Source organism: Heterocephalus glaber, unplaced genomic scaffold (assembly GCF_053883595.1).
Source record: "Heterocephalus glaber isolate CG9 unplaced genomic scaffold, H.glaber_assembly_v1.0 deba00001461, whole genome shotgun sequence".
Lineage (NCBI taxonomy): Eukaryota > Metazoa > Chordata > Mammalia > Rodentia > Bathyergidae > Heterocephalus > Heterocephalus glaber.
Genome location: NW_028258308.1, coordinates 7,629,869 through 7,645,951, shown reverse-complemented (window position 1 = coordinate 7,645,951; position 16,083 = coordinate 7,629,869). Strand labels below are relative to the sequence as shown.

The 16,083-nt window shown below is 36.6% G+C and overlaps 1 protein-coding gene and 1 pseudogene across 4 annotated transcripts in view; both read right to left on the bottom strand.

Moving 5' to 3' along the window:
• Positions 1-16,083, bottom strand: part of Galnt7 (polypeptide N-acetylgalactosaminyltransferase 7) — a 151,215-nt gene that overhangs the window by 120,605 nt on the left and 14,527 nt on the right. The gene's annotated exons all lie outside the window — the stretch shown is intronic.
• The window catches only part of LOC147826725 (SOSS complex subunit B2 pseudogene), a 66,019-nt pseudogene that overhangs the window by 36,798 nt on the left and 13,138 nt on the right, over positions 1-16,083 (bottom strand). The window contains exon 1 of the transcript XR_015453423.1: positions 1-16,083. This exon is cut by the window's left edge and continues 36,798 nt beyond it; it is cut by the window's right edge and continues 13,138 nt beyond it. The product of XR_015453423.1 is annotated as an SOSS complex subunit B2 pseudogene (transcript).

The following is a 16,083-nucleotide window of genomic DNA, read 5'->3' as shown; positions in this document are numbered from 1 at the left end:
TGGTTTCTTCTATGCACAAACAATTTTAGTAATTTCTTTAATTTTATAAAATCTGTCATTTATTTAAAATGGTTAGGGAATGGGTTCTTCAGGTTATGAACATTTGCAGCAACTGAGACTTTTCCTATTCTCTATATGGATTAACAATTTTCTAAGAACTAGAAGTCAAAACTGTTAAAACTGTTCCAGGTAAATTTTAACTTTCGTTAGTTCAGAAAGAACACAGTAATTTTTTTTTTTTTTTGGTACCAGGGATTGAACTTGGGTCCTTGCGCTTGCTCAGCAGGCAGTGAAACCACTGAGCTAAATCCCTGGCCCAGAACACAGTAATTTTTAAGTGCCTTAGGGTCACTGGTTCCATACACTAACATTATTACATATCCATGGCTTCCATCTAATCTAATCTTTCCAGCAAGTGATGCATTGCAGATTCTGTTTTGTTCCACCCTATTCTCGACTCTATTATTTCTGCTACCCACGCACCCAAACTAGAAGACAAACAGAAATCCTCAAGAAACTTTTTTTGGAGGAGAAGGGGGGATTGAATAAAGTTAATGGGCCGAAAATAGTTGAAGTAAATTTTAATTTCTTTTTTTTGAGTAAAGATAGGGCCTACACAAAGGACTCTTCTTGGCAAGCCTGGACCATATTAGGAGAGGGCAGAAGGATATTCAGGCAACCAGTCTGGACCATGGCACTAACTATAAGATTGCAGTGAAGACAACCATAATATTGACAACAACTATGACAGGATCATCACCACTCCCACTATCACCATCTTTACCATCATCATCTATTTTAACAATGCCCTGAGTTCCTGGTACTGTTCTAAGAAGGTTGCATATATGTATGAACAATCCAGTGAAAGAGGCACTATTAATGTGCCTAGTGTTCAGACATGAAAGTTAAATGACTTGCCCAAGGTTAAGAACAAGTAAGTGGCAGATCTGGGATTTGAATTTAGGCAATCTGACTTAGCCTCAAGCATGACAACATGCTGCTTGCATTCCAGCACACAATGCTCAGTAGAGACTTATTTTATATTATGTATACTAGAATTTGACTAGGAAATATTCCCGCCTGCACATATACTCTTTGCCCTTATTATAACGTCTTTTCTCAAAGGGCATTCCACAGAACACTAATTCCTTTGTTGTTTTTCTTTCTGCCTACCAGGTTTTACCCTCCAAAATTTTTGAAAGGCCAGTTCACTTCCCTAATCCAGAATTCAGCCAAATATCACCTTTTTGAAAGGCTTTTTCTGACTACCTGACCTGAAATAGCTTTCACTCTCACCCAAAGGGCATACACTGATTTACTAAGTTCAAAATGTTCTTTGTTATATGATTATATGAAATCTTCATTGCAATCTCTTTACTCATCTCTCTTCCTCCCTCAGATTTCCCTGTGGTAGCCTATGGCAGTGTTTAAGGCATGTAACAAGTTTTGAAACATCGTTTTTTATTTCAATAAATAAATAGTTTGTAGGTTATCACGCCAAATAAAGATTCTGTTTTTGTGTAAGTTTGTGATTGGGTTGGAGAAAGTTAAATAAATTTCATCAAGACTTCTTAGGCTCATGAATCTTTAAGAGTATAACAAACAGCTCTGCCAAACTTTACCTGGTCAGGGGAATTTTTCTGCATTTTAATGTCTCTCCTTATAGGAAGGCCTCTGATTCTGGCAAGGGCCACAGACAGATGTATGAGCAATATGAGAGCCCGGTCACTTCTCCCCAGTCTTTGCTAAAGTAATGGGTTCCAACAAGGCAAAGTCAAGTTGTAGCACCACACCAATTGCCATGAGGATCAAGGTGGCACAAACATGGCTTCACGGTGCTCCTGGCCTTTCCTTGGAAAGCCTGTGAGGGTGCACAGTGTCCATTCTACGGAGGAGAGGGGTGAGGCTCTGAACAATGAAGTAAAATGCCCCAATTCACCCCGGCTCTTAAAGGATAGATCAGGGTTCAAGTCCGGGAATGGCTGGCTCCAAAGCTCATCCTTCTCCCACTACTGCCCACTCTGCATCTTCATCTCTCATTTTTCTCAACCACAGCATGGACATCACAGTTCTGGGCATCAGGAAAAGCCTGAGGAGGGGGTGGCTGGTCAAGCTGGGGCAGAAGTCAAGGACAGCACATCTCCCTCTCCCCTACATGTGCCTAAATTACAGTTTGCACAATCCTCAGACTATAGGTACAGCAAGCTTTTCTTAATATTTAATAACATAAGGGGCTATGGAATCTAAGCATCAAAACAAAGTAGGACCACTTTTAATTACTAGTAATACAGTACAACCATTTTTTTATCATTTCATTATGTAAGATTTGAAAAAGAGAAAGGTCTTTTTCTCCATTGCTGAGTTACAATGTATTTCCATCAGAAAAGTCTGGTCCAAGGTTTATCAAACTTACTCCTATCCCTTTTCTCCCTTCATATACATGAAATTTTGTTACACTATAATTAATGCACCCTAGATACTATCTTAATGTAATATAAATTTATTTTAAGAAACTTAGTTTACAGAATCCTGCAGAGCAGTAATATTTTGCTTAAGAAAGGAATATAATTTAGTGATAAGTCTGAAACTCTGGAGTTACTTTCATAGAGAAGCCATTCATGAATCAGGTTTCTACTGTCTACATTCTAACAGCCCTAAGTGATACGGTTCCTTCCATTTCCTTGAAGAAAAAAAAACTAAGAATTTACCTTCACTGATACACATGTAACTTTCAGATGTAATTCTGGATATGTGTGCAAAGATATGTATAAACATGCTATTTTAAACAACAGGAGTTAATAACGATAACATTCAGGAAACAAAGCAGAATGAAACAAAGCAAAATGAAAGCGGCTCTGAGGTTAGGCCCTTATTACATTATTGCATCATTATCACCAAACTAATTTGTGTTCATGACAACCAAACAACAACAGCCTTCATATCACTATACCAAGTAATAGTGCCTTTATCCCTGCTCCAAATTCCAATTTCTTTTTAGAAGGTCCTGTGGAACACATAATGGTTCCATTTTGAACAATTTAAATACACTCCAACATAAGACTCCTCTCGCTATTAAAAAATGAACCAGGAAACAACTATAATTTTACATAGTTCAATGGTTAGATTTTTTTCCCTATTTACTAGAGAACTATCAAAACATTGTAAGTATCTCATCCTCATCTGAAAGGAAGTAAAGTCAGCAGTTGGGGTCATTACTGTGTCCACCTTAACTTAAAGGCACCTAGTCTTTTCACTGTATAACATTAATAAGAGATGTATTTTTGCTTTAATGTTTAAATCAAAATGTCAGTGGAAGCCATACCACGATGTGTGCACTGTTTTTCTTCATTATTAAATCTCACATGATATTTTGAAAGTGTCTCTGAATTTTATGCCTATCACGTGTGTCTTCATAAAGAGATCAGCACATCTTATTTGAGTAGACTGTGCCTGTCTCATCCTCCTGTCCATAGCTGTATAAGAGGAACAACATTCATTATGAGCATGGAATGCAACAGAAAATCTTAACTGCAATTACAGATTGTCCAGATGGATCAGCAAGGGTGAGGACAACTCTGTCCCTACATTGACAGATTATTTACCTTCAGGATTTAGTGTTCCAAGGCAAGAAAATACATAGCTGGGTTACAGGTATTGAAGGAATGAGGAAGTAGAGGTGGTTTTCATGTCACCTTTGTTCCTGTGCAGAATGACTCTAACAGCAGAGTGTGGTAGTGCAGGCCTGTAATCCCAGCACTTGAGAAGCTGAGGCAGGAAGACTGCTATGAGCTCAAGACCAGACTAGGATACATAGTAAGTTCAAAGCCAGCCTGAACTACATACCGAGACCCTGTCTCAAATTAATTAATTAATTATTTTTAAAAGATAAATTAAAAAAATTTTAAAACACAATATTAAAGATTGTGAAGAAATTAAAATTTACTCCAGAGACTACAAAACCAAATCGAGCATTTAAAGGTATCCTTAGATAGACAGGTGTTGTATTCAGAGAACCTGTTACAAATGTGAAATGTACTTCGAAGGTAACCTTCAACTAGAGCAGTCACTCGGGCCTCCTTCAATCTTTGGAAGAGTGTACTGCACAGTCTTATAGATCATTTTAATATCTTTTAAAACATAAGTAAATTTAGTGACAAGGGAAGTAGTCATAAATACTTAGAGGATGAAGGGGTAAAAAACAAAGTGTAAGAGTTATGACAAGGGGCCGGGGATTTAGCTCAGTGGTGCCGCCACCTGCCTCGAAAGCACAAGGTCCCGAATTCGATCCCCAGTACCAAAAAAAAAAAAGTTATGACAAATAATAAAGAACACTTCAAGCCCCAAACTCAATACAAATTCCAAATCCCAAAGGCAGACTTTGATTTTGGTCTTGAAATTAAAGACATAAATGGCATTATAAGTATTTGTGCATGCAAAATCAAATCTTATGAGCAGATACAGTTATTAATCTAGTACTGAAAATCAACATCTGTCTCTTACTCATTGATTCCAGGTGAACATTTAGCTATGGAAAAATAAGCTTTAAATTTTCAGGTTTACCAAACCCTTCACTGATCTCTTCTTAGCAACAAAGTAGAGAAGACATTTTCAAGATTCAGTCTGAATGCATCTGTAGCCCTCTATAAAATGAAATCCTAGGCTGGGGATTTAGCTCAGTGGTTCCAGAGCCTGCCTCGCAAGCACAAGGTTCCAAGTTCAATCCCCAGTATCAAAAAAAAAAAAAAAGAAAAAGAAATTCTAATCAGAGATTCACACATGAAAACATCTCCCAAAACAAATGCTTAGTCAAAACTGGTATTAGTTTTCTTTTATCATCAGTAAACATAATCTCACCCTTATTTATAAACACAGTAAGTTCCTCAATTTACATTCAAACCCATAGACTATTTCTGCAAATGTGGAAATGTTGACCTAAAAGTTCCGAACAGCTTTCTAAACACTTTTTTAAAAGTTTTAAATATGGTATATATTGTCCCTTAAGTGGTAAGACTTTCCAAGTTGATGAGTATGTGCAAATTTAAATTGACCTTTTAAACATCCCAAGGCATGTTTAAAACAAAACATGCCCTGTGCCTAAATGCTGCATATTAACATGTATTAAATCTGAAAATAAGAACCCCAATTAGTTTACATCATTAGTCCCCTTAAGGTTCTATTATCTGTTAATGCTTTTAACTCTCTATATCCTAAACAAACATAGTAAAATAATGCTCATGAAGCAATTAGTTGAACCATTAAAGAAATATTTAATTAGTTCCTAATAAAAGAACTTTAAATACATTTACAAATAGGATAGTTGAAAACTAAAGTCTAATTACTTTCACTATAGCAATACTCAAATGCTTGGGTTAGTTCTCTGGCTTCTCTGCAGTAAATTTATACTTACAGTATATGAACAAAATTTGCATTAACTAAAACAGCAAATAAAGCAATAAATTATCAGTGCTGTCAATGGGTACACTTACAGAATAACATAATCTCCTTTCTGTAATAGTCTACAGTTTGGGTAAAATCATTTCTTTTATAAGACATTCAGATCCTTGGTAGTAATTAAAAGATTTGTTTCCTATTCATTAAATTCATATTCTTTTTTTTTTTTTGGTACCGGGGATCGAACTCAGGACCTTTCGCTTGCGAGGCAGGCGGCAGCACCATTGAGATAAATCCCTGGCCCTCATTAAATTCATATTCTTTACAAAGGTAGTAAAAATGATACTTGCCTTTAAATTGAAAAAAACTTTCACATTTTGGGATTTTTGATTAAAGCAAGGGCAGATTTCATTCACTACAATTTGGGAGATTAGTAATTCCTTTCTTCTATATTGTTTTAGCATTCATTTCCACAGAAATCTCTATAAATTTTTTACTATATATATCATGACTAAAGATTCTTTATTGCCAAAAAGTCAGATGATTAAAAAAAAATGACAGAAAAACAGTAAAACTGAATCTTCCTTGTCTGCTACACTCCCAAAATAAAGCTGGAACTGAGGGAAGAGATAAGAGAAACCATCTTTATGTCTATTTTTTGAGGATTCTGTTCAAAAGTCTTTCTAGCTTATATGAAATTTCCATAATAATAAAATCTTTTAGGTCAAAATAGGAGATTATTTCAGTAAGGGGTATGTTCCTCTAGAATGATTTGTGAACATGTTACAAAACCTCATTGAGGCTAGCTTCAGTAAATTTATTTATTCTAAGGACTTAGGCAAATTTCATAGCACTTAGCCTTCCGTGAAGCAGCAGATCCTCAGGTGGAGGTGGTCTTTTTTGTCTGTCAATCCCTTTCCCAATCATATTTCATCTGTTTCTTTTAAAAAAAAAAAAAAAAAACCACAAAAGGCTTATTGCATTCCTTTCTCTGAAGGCGGATTCCTCGGCAAGACTTTAAGGTTTTCCTCTCCCATAAATGCTCTGCGTGTGATTTTGAGGTTGGTGCCACGTACACACATCAACTGTATACCATCTCAGGTGGGCAAGGCCATATGACTCAAAAATTCCAGGATAAAGAATATAACTCATCTACTTTGGGTACTCCCATTCCAATCAACAAAGCTGCCCCTTCTCAGTCACAGATAGGGAGGGACAGAGAACTGAGAACAGGATACAGATTAAGATGAAAGAACCATCTGTGTTACAAGAACCTGTTGCATTCAAATGTTATGTAGAAGACAAAATTTATCACTGGATAAACACAAAGAGTGAGGAAGAAGTAAAGGTTCAGACAGGTACATTTTGATTCTTTCCTACAATTTAATTTTGCAGCCTTTCAAACTATAATGACAATTACAAGATTATAAAAGATTATGTAAGGGCCGGGGATTTAGCTCAGTGGCACTGCTGCCTGCCTCGCAAGCACAAGGTCCTGAGTTTGATGCCTGGTACTGCAAAAAAAAAAAAAAGATTATGTAAAAGTAACATTATATGTCCCTTCTAGTGGAATGGCAGCTAAGAAGTCTTTCATTGGTTGTGATCCAGATTCCTCTCAACACAACCTTTCAGCAGTAGGAAGGCCCCACATACAGGAAACAGACATTGTTCTATGAGGGGCCATTAACATACAAACAAAAAATAAGTCAGGTTCAATTTGAAGAGAAAGTAAAATACAACAGGACTGTTATGGTTTTTATTGAGAATGTCCCCCCAAAGGCCTCATGTGCTCATAGGCAGAGCTTTGGGACAGGTCTGGACCATGGGGGTGCTATAGCTGACTTGCTGTTAGGAGGTGGGGCCTGGTCAGAGGAGGCAGGTCACTGGGTACATGACCTTGAAGGGCGTATCTCCCTCCCTAGGTCCTTCTTTCTCTCTCTGCTTCCTGGCCACCATGATGTGAGCAGCTTTCCTCCATTATGGCCCTCTGCCATGCCTTTTTTGCCTTGGAGCTAGCTATCAAGTATAATGAGCCAAATAATTAGCCAAAATAAGTCTCTCCTCCTCTAAGTTGTGGGTGTCAAAGTATTACATCTCAGTCCTGAGAAAGTGACTAAGACGAGGACTTTTGCTTATAGAAGTAAATATTTCAGCAAGAGTTTGGCCAAAGGACAGAAAATCAATGGAGAGGGGAAAAGTGTGCATCAAATTCAAAATTCCAAAACAAGGAAAACCCCCTGAAGCCAAAACAAGTTAGTTTTTCAAGACAACAGAATAATGCTGTCATACAGCAACTGGCAAATACAGTGATACCTCAGTTGTTGTTGAACTCAATTCAACCCAAATTTGTGTTCAAATATCAAAAAGTTCAAGAACTGAACATGTTTTTCTCATAAGAAATAATGGAAAACAAAATAACTGGTTCCAAGGCCCAAAAAGTACACTTATAAATTCATTTTTCCAGGACTTTAACAAATTTCACAATGATTTCTTTAACTCTATCATGGTTCTCATAGTTTTCCTCTTAGCTTTCCTGCCAATACCACTAACTCTCTTTGAAGCCATGGTTACAATGTTTTACACAAAGTGCAAAAAAAGCACACAATGATGAATGTTTTAATGCACTAACACAAGCACTGTATGTTGTCTGAGTGAGACCACTGCTTAGACTGAAGCAACACCCCTCTGCGTCCGTGGAGAGATGTGATGCATGACTCACTCTCCACCCATACAGGCTTTTTTCAAGTTAGATTTTCAGACTGACTATCGACCAAAGCTACAAACATCAAGCCAATTTTTTTTTTAATTTTGCCATTTCAGTAATGGAATGTTCCAGCTTAGAGCCATTTGAAAATTGAGATATCATTGTATTTGGCATGTGCCATCTTATAATTATTTCTCCTGTCCCCCTAATTTAGAGTTTCTACTTGCTGTCCTTAACACCAAAGCTCTACTGTGAAAGATGAGGATGTCCTCCTCACAGCCTCATGTGCTCATAGGTGAGGCTTTTGGGAGCTGGCTGGATCTAAGGTATGTGTGGCACTAAATTAGTCCACTGATTGGAATTAGCATAGTTCTGGGCATGGCTGAATGGATTTACTGAAGACAGAAGCACCACCCTAGGAGTGGGTGGCCTGGACAGAATATAAAGGGACAAAAAAGGGGCAGGGTTGCTTCTCTGCTTCTGCTATCACCTTCTGCCCGCTATATCATAAACTGTTTCTCCCCTATGATGCCTCTCTGCCATACTACCCTGCCTTGAAACCTGCTGTCTATGGACTGAAACCTCTACAAACTGTGAGCTGAAATAAACCTTGTCTCCTTACTTTTGAGTACTGGGTATTTTGTCCCAGCCATGAGAAAGTTAACTAAGACAATGAGCTCAAAAGTTAATTCTCCACAGAACTTTCTTTTTCCATTTCCCAGGTTTAATTCAGTCTATTTTAATATTTAACATGTATTATTACTGTCTTCATGTTCCTAGTCACAAATGAGGTTGTGACTTCCCTGAGGTCATCTTAGTCATCTTTGTATCCTCAATCCCCAAACACAACACGAGAGCTAAAAAAAATTTACAAAATAGTTTTCTAATGAGTCACCAACACTAAAAATAAACAAATTCAATAAAGGCTCATGTAAATTTATAATAGTTTCATAATGAATTTCTAAAGGAAAGACAGGTTACTCCAGGCTTTGAGGATAAAAAAAATGAAAGGTATTCTTTCCTGCATGGCTTTGGAAGGGGTATAGGACAGCAGAGCCAAACGATATTTTATCAGCATGCAAATAAGTGACACTTGGAAAAGGAGTCATTTTTGTCTATACCAAAAAGTCTCCCACATTCATGTCATGTCCAGTTCTGGTCCACCTCTCTGATTTCCCTCACAGTACCGTTTGGACCCAAATCTTCTAGCATGAACTTGCCTGAGTAAGACTTCTTTTTTTGGCCATTCTAAGGATTGAATCTAGGGCTTCACAATAAGCCTTTTATCTTTTTTAGCTAGAATCTTGCTAAGTTGCTAAGTAGTCAAGTTGTCCAGGCTAAGATTAAACTTTTGATATTCCTGCCTTGGCCTCCCTGAGTGCCGGCATTATAGGCTTGTGCCTCCACACCTGGCTCAAATACCCAGAACTGTGCCAGTTATTAAATTATTATATTTCAGCTTCAGACCTACCCCTTTATACTCCAATTTGTGAAACTGTTTCTGGAACTTTGCAACCATTTCCTGTCAGCTGTCTCCTTATTAGATTTTCCCACAGGGGACTCTAGAGAAGGAAAGGCAGGAAAACTGGCAGAAGAGATTCATTCCTTTCCTTGTGCTAAGGGCAACTCACTATAGCATTTGGCATGGTCCCAATCTCCAGCATTTATTAAACCACACTCTCACCCCCACTAAACCAGCCTCACTGTTAGCTAGATACACAACAGGCAGCCAGCTAGCGTCCTATCCTATCCCCAGAGACCTGAAGCCCAACTTAGCCCTCCAGTGAGCACCGAAACTTTTATAATCCCAACTTACTTTCCCTATTCTCCCAGCTCTACGATGGTAGTCTTTTTGGCATCACTGTTTCTACAATATTTCCATTTTGTTTTTTCAGTCCTCCAGCACACCTTGCCCACTGTAAACCCTACTCCTAATATTGCTGTGCAAACCTACAGACTTGTGTATACCTCCAATAACCTGTAACCCTTTCCATGGTCCCCTGCCTGCCCACACCAAAGAGGCCTGATAGTGGCTTTGTGGTAACACATTTGCCGATTCTGTACTTTCTCTGTATTTCTTTTTTCTTTTTGGTACCAGGGATCGAACTCTGGTCCTTGCACTTGCAAGGCAGGTGGAGGAACCACTGAGCTAGATCCCCAGCCCACTTCCTCTATATATCTGATGGTAAAGTAGATGCAGGCAATAGGGATTGTCCCAGTTGGCAGAAAAAAGACAAGAAATCTTTTCATTTATTAACAATCAAATAAATAAAAGCATAGAATTTTAATAAACCATAAATCTATGTAATACAAAGTATTGTTATATGTTAAAAAGTATTGTTTGCCTGGCTAGGTGGCACATAGCTATAATCCTAGCAACTGGGAAGCTGAGGCTGGATATTTTAAGTTTGTCCCTAGTCTGTACTACATAGTATAACCCTGTCTCAAAAACAAACAAACAAACAAAAATAAAAGTACTGCTTGGTGATCAGGAGTGCACAAGAAAAACTTAAAATCTGATCCTGTTGGTGTATCTGAAAGAGACTTGGAATCAATAATTAATCAAGCTATATAAAAAGTGACATATTATTTATGTGTGGGTCAGAAGACTAAATCTACATGAGATAGCAAGACCAAGTTAACCTTTCTAGGCAAGAAGAAAGAAGTTGAGCAGAATTAAAAGTTGAGGAACAGGTGAATTTTGACACTTGTTTTTACTATAATCTAATCATTAAAAAATTTTATGCTGTTTTCTTGTGGCAACAACTACTATTCCTCCCAATATCACTTACTTCCTTCTATATCACTAATTATCTACCCTCTAATCTCTAGTTTTTAGTTATGCTCATGGCTTCCCAGAATAAAGATACATTTCCAGCTTATCTGAGTGACTGCAATTGGGCCCTGAGCTATGGGTGAAGATGGTATGTACAAACAAAGAAGCAAACTCTCCTTTCCTGCTTCCTTCTTTCAAACTGCTGGAATGTGAACAAGGTAGGGAAATCCCAGACTGTGTATTTTAGATGCAACTCTAGGAAAGAGAGAGTAATGAGAAAAGGAACATGGATCCTTAATGACATCATATAGTATTATGAAGAGTTGCTGATTTGAGTATTAAGAAAAAAACTCTAATTTTTTGAATTGTTATGGTAGGCACACCTATATTCTAGTCAATGACTATAAACCTCAAATGTCTAGTTACTGGTCCTTAATATTGACAAGAGTTAACAGAGCCAACTGATAACTCAATCTCTGGTTTGCCCTTTAAATACTTCCACAGGAAAAGTTAGGAAGGTGGTAACAATAATGTTTTCCATCAAGAAGTATTTTTAAAGATTTGCATTAGTATACATGTACATGGAATAGGGAATAAAACATACTAGACAGATGATGTTAATTTTGTAGACAAAAGCTCCTTAGAACAAGGAAAGAATATCCATGATTACTTCAAGGAGTTTCCAAATGAAAAAGTTGTGCTTTCAGAGCAAACTTTATTAGGCTCATATTTTAAGATTCTTCATTCAATCTTACCTATGCATAAAACCATATCCACGTGGTACACATATACATATAATGTAGCTTTGGTTTTACATGTTTGTAAAATGCTTTTATTGGGTTTTATTTTAATATTCTCATGATATGCAATGAAGTTCAGTAACTAAAACATCATAATGGACATTTATTTATCTCCACATTAACGGGAATCTGAGTTACACTTAAAACCATCTGACCTCCACCAAAGGCCAAGAACTACTTAGGTTAGGGTTCCTTGTATAAAAGAAATTTCTAAAGATACTGTGGTGACTAGGGTGCAACATCAAATTGACTGATTGTGGGATCCACCCAGGGGACTGGTGGAGCACACCTCTGGGTTATATCTAGGTAGGTTGTGGTGTTACGTGGGGGTTCATTTTCTGTCTGGCATACTTCTGCTCTGCTTCCTTGCCATCATGAACTAAGTAGCTTTGCTTCACCACGCCCTTCTGGCATGTTTCTGCCTTGAAGCCAACTTCCCATGGACTGAAACCTCTGAAACCATGAAGCAAATTAAACCTCTCTTTCTTTAAATTGTGCCCCAGCAACAAGAAAGCTGATCAATACGGGAAGTGACATCAAGGATTGTTCTAAGAAACTTCATTTAACTGATCAGTTGGAGGGGCTGGGGATTTAGCTCAGTGGTTTCGCCGCCTGCTTCGCAGGCACAAGGACCAGAGTTCGATCCCTGGTACCAAAAAAAAGAAAAACAGAAAAAAAATATATATATATATCACTCAACTGACCAGTTGGATATTTCTCTAATAGCAAAATATATTCTATATAAGGGAATTCATAACTGAAATCATTTTTCAAAAATAATAGGACAAAATCAGGGAGTTATATCCACATGGAAAATAATATCAGAAGTATAACTGCTGATATCAGTGTAAGAGGATTATATGAGTTCCTGGAGTTTAAGAATGAACTGCAGGTCTCACTGGAAGGTCACGTCCAGGGAGACAATGAACATTTGTTAAATGAAAAAAAGCCACTAGAACGCTCAGATTTCTCTCTAGAGCAGTAAGACCAGAGACTAGTAGACAGAGGACCAACAGGATAGATAGGGTCTCCCTACCCTCAAGGAGTTTAGAGACCAAGTAAGGAAATAGTCATGCACTAGAGAGTATTATAGGGAGTACAATAAGGTATCTTTCTGAGAATATATATCAATCAGTGTGGACTTCAGTGATCAGGGAGTTTCAGAGGAGAGGTGGAACCTGAAATGATTTTGAAGGGTACCAAGATTTAGACAGCTGGATGATACAGCACATATAAACATGTAAGAAAGTTCTAAAAGCTAAATTCAGCAAGCTAAGACCGCTAGGCTCTTCCTCTGGAGATGGTACACTGAACAATAATATCATCCGGATAACTCAGGCATTAGCAAACTGTTCTCTCAGAACACTAAAAAACTAGATATTCTTTAGAAAGTGGATCAGTGATCAGATGAGTTTGTGAGCTAAAATACTAAAGTTTCTTTTCTGTAGGACTTTCCAGAGCCTATACCATGGCAGTGCACACAGTGAAGCTCTGGTGGGATGATGCAATATGCAACATTTCTCAACTTTATTGGCTCAACAACCCTCTTTTAAAGCAATGCCTCTAATACATGTTGGTTTGCAGACTACAGCTCTGGAAGTGGTCAGGGGACTGAATCCTGCCTGTTTGAACTTCAGGATATACCTAGGAGATCAAGTGACCTTGAGCACAGCACTTAACTTGTTAAAACCACAAATTTCCTATTCTATATTTAAAAAAAATTCAAAATTAAATTTTTAGTATTTGATGCTCATCAATCAATTTTTAGCCTAGAATTTGGCTCCCCATGCTGAGTGGGGAGTAACTGTGCACACCTGTCATTTTATTATGCATAAATATAAAAGTATGTGGTTTCTTCCTATTCTGGACAAGTAGGAGAGGTCATCTCTATGTCCAGGATTGAGACTTTGCCTAATGGGAAAGACACCTTTGGAATGGCATCTCCTAAGTCATGGGCAAGAATCCACAAAGATGACTAGATTGGGGCTAGGTTTAAGAAAGGTGCTTTTGAAATATTGGTGGTCGCAACGTCTGGTTATAAAGGCTTGCATTTTAGCTTTTTTTAGCATCCACTTAGTCTGGCAGTCTGAACCCTTTTCCCCAACTGAACTCTGACTTTTATGCTCTGAGAAAATATCCCACAGGACTGGGTCCTCCTTAACCATCTATCCTCCTTCTAATCTATATAAATTTCTGCAGTGGCTATCTTATGTAATAATACAGTAAAAATTTATTGCACATAGTTTCCATTAAATGTTAAAGAAAACATAAAAAAAAAGAAGATAGAGAAATAGGAAGTAGGGAGAAGTGCTAATAATTCCCCAAATTATATATTCCCTGGTTTCAAAAATATTTCCATATACATATATACTAATTTGTTCCACTTATACTGCTAGGTCCTTTTAGTTTATTGAAAAGAAAGTTTTGTGTTATTATCTATTTATTTCTTTTTTGTAAGAGTCTTTTTTGTCTATGACTTGTACTCTAACATTTTGCCATTCTTTTAAGATTATAGTACCCAGTGTATTAACTATTGTTATTCTTAATTAATTTGTTATAAAATTTTTGCCTTATTTTTTCATAGAGGTGTGTTTTTAAAATATTTTTTCTTTATTAATATCTACTTGTATTACACTGAAATAAAAATATTTTAAATAAATAAATATAAAAGTGTGTGGATGTATTATTTAAAATAAGACTCAAAGACTTAGAAGAGCCCTATCACTGCACAGTGGAATAGGCTCAGCCAAGCCACTCAATAACTAAAAGAAATCATTTTCACTTTAAATATTTATAATACAGCATATTTGAGAAAATCCTAAAATGGGTGAGGTGAGTCAGTAGAAAGAAAAGAAAACTCATTCTTCACAACAGAGATAACTGAAATAAGACTAATAAAATTAAGAAAGCAAGCATTTACTCAACCTCATAATTCACCCCATCCATGACAATGCCCTAGATTCCTTAATATTAATTCATTAAGCACACCTTTCAAAGCTGTAATGTCAAGGAACCACAACTCAAAATTAAGTTGTAGACTATGATGAGGTAAAGAATAAGGAAGAGATAGTAAAATAAGTCACTTCTGTAATATAGTTGCTGTTCCAGTTCAAGTCTCCCTCGGGTCACTTCTGGTTTGGGGTTTTTTTTTCTTTAATTTGGTTGTTGGCTTAGGAGGCATCCTAAGTTCAAACAGCTAGTCTTATAACCTATCTGATAAACCTTAGAATCATGCCTAAGTTTTTTAAAGGGACAAGTAAAAATAACTTTGCAACTGAAGTGTTTGCGATAATTTAGGATAAGTGATTCCCAGTGCCCAGGTGTCTCTCTCTCTCTCTCTCTCTCTCTCTCACTCATAATGTCTTCTTCCCTTAAAACTTCTCAGTGCTAAAATAATCGTATACTAAAAAAAGAATAGTTTACAAAAGAATGTATAACCTAAAAACATTTCTACAATGAAATAAAAAAGGCAATACACAAAATAGTATGCCCATTATGTATTAAATTTAAATTTGGGCAAGGAATACACAAAGTCATTAATGATAATTATCTTTGAGTAGGATGGATCATAAGTGATTTTAGTTTCTTGTGTTCTTTCCCTTTTTTATACTTCCCATAATATAACTTAAAGAAAAATATATTTTAAAAGCAAATAAAATATTTTGAAAATAAAGTTCATTTTAAAATCACATAAAGTGTATTTTAAAAGTAAATAATAAATAATTTAGGGCACAACGTTCTGGGCAGAAGTCTTCAAGTCTAGGAGAAAAGATCATACTCAGCTCCTTTTCACTTATAATTTAAGATAATGACTTTATAATACATTTGCACAACTGAAATATTTTCTGTCTTTTAAACATTCTTGAAGCTATGTACAAATTACTAACCTTATTCAAAAAACAAGGAAAAGAAGAAAGGGAAAACAGCCTATATAAAGCTGCATGTTAAATCCCATCCTAGATGCTCAATAAACTTGCCTAATGGAGGCACAAGAATATTGCTATTAAGTAGATTTTATGTCTTTACAGATGAAGAACAGGAAGTTGGGAGGAGGTGAGGCACTAGGCCAAGCTCACAAAGCTCTTAACAGTGATTGCACTAGGATTTAACCCATATCAGAGTCCATGTGTAACTACAGAATGATGTTAATCTGTATTTTTAATCCGCCAGCTGCCAGGTTGTCCTTGGGGAGCTATATATTACACACTAAGGAAAATTAAACATAAATATAACTTTTCTGGAATATTTAATATTCACAGGGATTAATATTTGTGGTTATCGACCCAGCTGTTCTTTAAAAATGTAGTTTATAGCCCTCACCTTTCCTACTTCCTAATTTCAATAAAAATGATTAGCCTTAACCATGATTCTGCACTATACAGCAAAGCTTTTTCAGGAAGCATACACTTCTT